The 7,570-nt window shown below is 30.4% G+C and overlaps 1 pseudogene; it reads right to left on the reverse strand.

Annotated features, from left to right (window-relative positions):
- Positions 1-5,570: 5,570 nt before the first annotated feature.
- LOC114170259 lies at positions 5,571-7,156 on the reverse strand (annotated as a pseudogene).
- Between the last annotated feature and the right edge of the window lie 414 nt (positions 7,157-7,570).

Consider the following 7,570-nt stretch of genomic DNA (forward strand, 5'->3'; position numbering starts at 1 on the left):
ATGTTTACAAACAATTTGAGAGACTATTGAAAGAAATGCACAAAAGGAAAACAAATATATAATTAAAGGTATGATAAGTTAAAAAATATCTTAGAGATGTAAGAAAACTTTTCAAATATTAACATATATACTCAGAAGTTGAGAAATAACAAAAATTATTTTAGTAAAATAAAAGGGTTCTTCAAATGAAACAAAAACTAATAATAATAACAATAATATGTAAAGGATTTATTTTTATATTACCTAGTAAACGAAAGGTTTGTGCTATTAAATACTTAAATTGAGAGTATTAAACATTCTCATGTGAAAGGAAAATATACAATAAAAGAAAGTATTAAAAAATAAAAGAAATATTCAAATGTGAGACATAAAAATTTTTAATTGACAACCATCTTTTTAACATAATTACATAAAGATTATGATAAGATGAAAAATATAATTGAGATGCGAATGAGTTTCATGACAAACCAAATAATTAGAAGAAATAAAAAATAATATATATATATATATGGTTACTTAACTAATTGGGAATATTTTAATAATTTAAACGGAGACAAGTATTACGGCGGGGATATGTACATCCCCATACCCATCTCCATACCTAATTGAAAAAGTCGGGGATTCCCCATATCCATACCCATACCCCGTCAATGCGGGGATTCCCCGTCAAAATAGGGACGGGTTCAAGCAATACCCACCGAGACGGATTTATTTGTCATCTCTAGTTATGCATGCATTAAATATCAGTTTTGCATCTGAGTATGACATTTTAACAAAGTTTTCTTCTTTACTTACAAATTACTAATTTAGATAAAAAAAATACTACTTTATTATTTCATTTTAGTTAAAACATAAAAGAATTCATCTAAAAGGAAGTGACTAACAAGTCACGTTTAGTTTAGTAATGTCAAAAAAATTTGTATCCGTGGGTATCCGTGAATAAAACCCGCAACGGATAGGAAATAGATATTGTAAATGGATATTTGCGGATAATGGGTACAAATATTTTTTATACCCACATGTTAACGATATGAGTACGGGTATCACAGTATTCATACCTGTGGATACCCGTACCCGCTATACTCTAATTTAAATTAAAAAAAATAAAAATACATGATTAAAATATTAATACATTGATTTTGAATGAATTATTTTTTATCAATTGTTTTTGAAAAATCTTCATTTCTTTATAACATTGTCATTCAACACCACTATTTAAATTGGTTATTTACGCTTTGTATGAAATTTATGAATGTTATACATTATATTTTTATTTGAATATGCATCTCTTAGAAGACAGAGTCAGTTGTTTTCCATGACTGAACAAGATTCTGTGACATAATACATCAATAAGGTGTACTTGCTGGTAAATCCCATGAAGGCATGTGGGGAAGAAGTGACAGAACAAAATATGGTAGAAAAGATTACGTGGACATTATCCCCAAAGTATGATTTTACTATGGCAGCGATAAAGGAGTGCAAAGATATACTACTTCTTAATTAATATTTCTTAAACTCCCTTACTTCTTTTATTTTAGAATTAATTCAAACTTATCCACGTATTTATAGTATTACATCACTGTTATAACTCAGAATGAGTAACGAAAAGACGTTTTAGATATAAATCCCCCAAAACGTATTTATAGTATTATATCACTGTATCTGATCTATGTTTGTCAGAATAACCAAAAGCGTTTTAGATATATCAGTAAAACAATTTTTCTTCTATGTAACATTGTTATCTATCTTAAAGTAATATTTTATGATTTAAAACGTATTAATTAATTTTGAAATATTCAATTACTGAATTAATTAACACAGTTTTTATTTTTACAAATAATCATAACTATAAATCAAAAGAACATGAACAACACATACTAATTGTTTTTTTATACTATTATAAAACATATTTATTAAGTTCAAAATAATCATTGTTTAATGAATTAATTAACGTGATTTTTATTGTTAAAGTAATATTTTATCATTTAAAATGTATTAATTAATTTTGAAATATTCAATTAATGAATTAATTAACAAAGTTTTTATTTTTACAAATAATCATCACTATAAATCAAAAAAACATGAACAACACATACTAATTGTTTTTTTATACTATTATAAAACATATTTGTTAAGTTCAAAATAATCATTGTTTAATGAATTAATTAACGTGATTTTTTATTTTTATAAAATATGATAATTATATGAAATATATTTATTTTGTACTTCTATAAATCAAAATGGACATATATTGATTTTTTTTAATAATATTATATAATATATTGTACTTAGTAAACACTAATTTAAGGTGGTTTATATTGCTCAATTGCTTAATGTTTACCAACAGAGATAATTATAATACTAAACATTTTTTTTAATAAAAACAGTAACGTCCCATTTAATAAATAAACTTAATTAAATGAAATATCATAGTTAATAATATAAAGAGCAAGTTACGGAGTATATGTGTCACTCCTTACAGTTATCCAAAGGTTACTAGGAAAGAAACCAAGGCACACCACAATGCCATTAACAAAAAGGATAAAAGTTAAACAATATCCAAAACATATGCTCAAGGAGCAAGACAATACATAGGCTACATTGCCTTAAAAGAAAACTTGGAGCAAAGGGATCCATTCCAAGATAAGCTACACATTGGAGTTTACATCACCCTGATGACCATGAGGAGTTCCCGCATCTGCTTACATCAATAAATTGATGATCATCGCAAAAGGAGAAAACCACACACAGACACGCAAACAAACAGAAAGGGTAAGCTAGAGTGAAAAAGGCTTATCATACAATTGAGCATACAATTTAAAAGTCAAAGACACATAAATCAATCAAACATGTGATAACAGACAATTTAAGACTCTAAGACTCAATTATCCGGACACATATAATCAGTCGGATTCACTGGATGCTTGCACTTGTGGTGGCCTCTACTGCTCTATAGAGCCATTGCCAATGAGTTTCATCCTACCACGCACAAGGTTAGCCTTCAAACATCTAAGGTCATTATCATGCCAAAGACTAGGGCCTCCTACTACTCTTACCACTTGAGTCAGTATGCTCTACGTGAGACTAACTAACTCTTTAGAGTTTCAGGATGCAATTCTTATTTGAATCCTTACTATATTATATGATGAGGCACCACCGCCATGAGGCACCGCCATGAGCTCCCACTAAAAGGGTCATAGAATTACGTCCTGACCATGAGGCACCACCATGAGATCTCACCAAGAGATTCATGGAATTAAGTCGTGAACATGAGGCACCACCGTGAGATCTCACCAAGAGATTCATGAAATTACGCCCTAAACAATACCAAAATCATGTCTCACCAACCAATCATAGAATAATCATGCATACCAATCTCATGCCAATATACAACAAACCATCCAACCATGATTCATACGCATACCATGCCAAGCTCATCAGTTCTAGCCCATAAACCATTTAATACATGCATATTCACCCAATTCATGTTTTAACAGAGTAATTAAATCAAACATGTGACCATCAACCAATAACAGAGGAGAAAACAGCACCTGAGCACATTTTCGCCCAACTCTCACTTAGGCTAGAAGGCCTCGCTCAGGCTAGAAGGCCTCGCTCAGGCGAGAGGGTTCTCTCTCTCAGGTAAGCTCCTTTCTCCTATGCGAGAGCTCAAAAATTGGGAACAATGGCTTTTGCGTTCTCTTGCTTAGGCGAGACCTCCTCGCCTGAGTGAGATGGACTCTCGCTCAAAACTAGAGCTCGCGCCTGAGCAACAGCTCGGAAGAACCCCAGGGAGCACTTCTGACACTCTCGCTTGGGCGAGCCTCACTCGCCTGGGCGAGCCTCACTCGCCTGGGCGAAACACTAGGTTCCTCCATTGTTCACGCGTGCAACAGCCAAACATCCAATCCAAATAATGTTTTAACAGATTTTCAATCAAATGAAACAACAACCAAGCCATAAGCAAAGCAAGCAGAAAATCGAAAAACAAGCAAAACCCTAGCTTCCCTTGCCTGCACAGAGGATAGCTTATAACACGAGCACACTACGAAGGAGTACCACAGCTCCCGGAACAACTTGGTGAGCTGAAAATACCGATATTAGAAGCAAAATGAGGTCACTACAATTAACCTAGTTGGAAACACGAAAGTAAGGCTATAGAGAAATTGAAGACCAACTTAAATGGAATGGAAGTGGAGTTCAACTAGCTCGATGAAGAACGGGGCCAACCCTAGCAGAGCTCTGTTAAGGGAAAACGAAAGTGAGCAAGGGACTATTTTTGCAAAGTGAGTAGAAAATGAGAGGGTTAGACTAGTTTATGAGTTTTGGGCACTCTGTGGGCTAACCTTAGGTCCAACAGACCAAGGTAGGCTCTTAAACTTTAGGGCAGAATTTAAGTGGGGCTTACAAAAACAATCATGTGTACTATTTAACAATGTTTTAAAAAATGTTAAATGACTACAGTTTATAAAATATAAAATTATATTGATCCACCTCTATATGGAGTTTTTAACTAATGATCAAATATTATTATATTTTAACTTAAATGTAGAAGCAATGTAATGGTGGTGCAAATGAATTTATATTAGCATTCAAATTATCATATATGATAGTAGTTTTACTTATATTATAATTACTTTGTAAATCATATCTAGACTAATTCCTAATCAAGTAAAAGTGATTATATTTTTAAAAATTTTATGGACACTTACTACAAAATTTTTTTGTCGTAGGATATGCCAATTTCTATCAATTGGGTCATTCAAGTATCTCATTTGGATTAAAGTTTTCAATTAGTAAAAGTTTCTCTGAATAATACAACACAAAACACCAGACAATAAAGAGATTTAGATAACTAGATATTTATAAATGTCCTGGAGGTTATCAATGGAATAAGAAGATTTATGCATGCATTCAAGATCAATTTTTTTATTGGAGTACGATACTTTAACAAAGTTTTTTTTAGTCTTGTTAACTAGTGTTTTAAGAGTAATGGTTAATGTAATTAATATACATTAAAATTTATAAGAAATACATAGATAAATATAATATTAAATTAAATTTGACCTAATCACCATTAATACAATCTTATTTTATTTAAAAAACAAAAATGCTCAAAAATAAAAGTTATAAAATAATTAAATAAAAAATAATTATGTTTTAATGTTGTTAAAAATTAAATATAATTAAACATAAAGATATTTTAATTAACAGAACAACCACTAAAAAAATAGTGTTACACATCTAAAAAATTTATATAAAAAAAAAAACAACTAAAGTATCAATTTGAGACTTGATCGAATTTACTTTCTCTGATTTTTTGATAATCTTTTCCAACACTCTTGTTAGTTTAACAAAACTTCTTGTACTAAAGAAACAAACAATATTTGAATATATGAAACTATTAATTATAAATACATAAACTAGTAATATAAAAAATTTAATTACCTAAACTTTTAAGTGAAACACCAGATTTAAATTTGCCTTTTCAGAAACATTTTTCTTTCTTTTCCTTACAGGATCGGAATTTTGAACATCATCTTTCGAGGGACATGTAACAATTCTGAACATCATCTTTCGACGGACATAACAATGTTATGTCCATTCCCTTTACACAACCCACAACTATTCTTATTTGTGGTAGTTCTTTTCCCCGTTTACAGCGTCTTCATTTTAGCCAGCCTTTTGTTTTTGAAATTGGAGGACAATGCACAACATCCATTGTTATTCATTCCTCAATAATAGTCTTGTGTACCTGGACTTCATTAGTGTTATGTGAAGCTTCAAGTTGCCATTGTGATGGCAAGTAATTGGAAGGAATTACATGGCAATCTTTATGAATAAAAATGCTAAGAATAATATCCTCAAAACTCAAAATGCTTACAACTACAAGCAACTATTTTAACATACCAAAATACCTCATGTTTCTTACTATTTGCATTTTTATAATATTGCAACACATTTACATTACCATTTTCATCAAGAACTGAATATTGAGTGCATCTTTCAAACTCCTCTTCAAACTTCCGGAAAGCAAATTGTATGAAAATACTATAAGCTTGTTCTTGTAAGGGAGATACAAACTTCAATGAAAATTTTCTGCACTTATCCAACATTATATCATGCTCTTCTTTTTGCTTAATATCTTCAATTGCTAGATAAACCTGAAATTTATTAAGAAAAATAAACACAATCATAATTTAATTCACCTGATTTGTAAAACCTCTTAAACTTGTATGAGAATTGATAAATCTCTTAACAAAAACATTGATACTTTCCGATCTTCCGGTGGTTGTCATCCCCTAAAGAAATAATCACGAAGATATGCAAGTGCCCAATTATTTCTTATTTCATACAATCCTTTCACATGCTTATTTGATTGCAAATTATACTTTGCGACAACTCTTGGCCATTCATGCTCAAATTATTCCGTTGTCTAAAACTTGTAGAGCTTAAAAAAATCAGCGCACCATTTTGACTATTTCTCACGAAGTATAGCATTGAACTAAGAGCTAAACTTGAAAGGAATATGCCATATGTAGAAGCTATGTTTTGTTGATGGCAAGTCTTTTGAAATTGCTTTAGTCATCCATGAATCCTGGTCTGTCAATATAGTCTTAGGTTTCTTCCTCATTAAAGTTACAAAAGTCTATTGAAAAGTAAGGAAGGATTAGAAATTTCACTAACATTATATAAATAAAATAATTACTTGAACTTGAAAGTTACCTGCATTAACCGATGAAACGAGACTTTTCCTTCTCGATAGAAAAAAAAATCACGCCTATTTATAATTCCATTTCGTTTAACAAATCTATCTTTTGTTTAACAAATCTACCTTTATGAACTGTAACCCTTGTTGATATGCATACCTCTTATAAAAGGAGTATGCTACTTCCTCATTGAAAAAAATCTGGTGAACAAAATGCACAACATTTGTGTCCACAAAATTTCCAATTTCATCGATTTCTTCTAAAAACTCATCAATAACGAGATTTTGTTGAATGGTTGTTTCTTCTAAATCTTCAACATGCTCTAATATTCCTAAACAATCATTTCCTGGAAAATTATCTTCTATAGGTAATTCATTCAAATCAAAATTTCCTTTATTGTTGCTCTTATCTCTACCACTATCTCCATCTAATGTGCAATTTACCATCTACAAAGCATATTTAAGAAAAAAAAAGGAAAATTAATTTGAAGGAGTAGTAGAAAGACAAAATTTTTCCACATAAAAGTATAATAATTTCATCACTGAAGATTATATTTTACAAAACTTAAAGACATACCTTTCAAAGGTTTACAACCTTCCCATTTGAAACTTTCACCCTCAGAGACTCTTCAAGTGCCACCAGAGATATTTCTTTTTCTTTTTAGCAGAGACTTTAAAAATTCTAAAGGCATTCTTCTATATCAGTACATTATTGTCTAAACCTTTAAAAGGGTATTTTTGTCTTTATAAATTTTTTTATATGCATATATACCATCTCTATTAATGTATTTAATTATTTCAACTTTCAATATAAACATGAAGGAACCAATGCAAATTAATTATTCTTAGCCAGTGTCCTTA

This window comes from Vigna unguiculata, chromosome 11 (assembly GCF_004118075.2).
Source record: "Vigna unguiculata cultivar IT97K-499-35 chromosome 11, ASM411807v1, whole genome shotgun sequence".
NCBI lineage: Eukaryota > Viridiplantae > Streptophyta > Magnoliopsida > Fabales > Fabaceae > Vigna > Vigna unguiculata.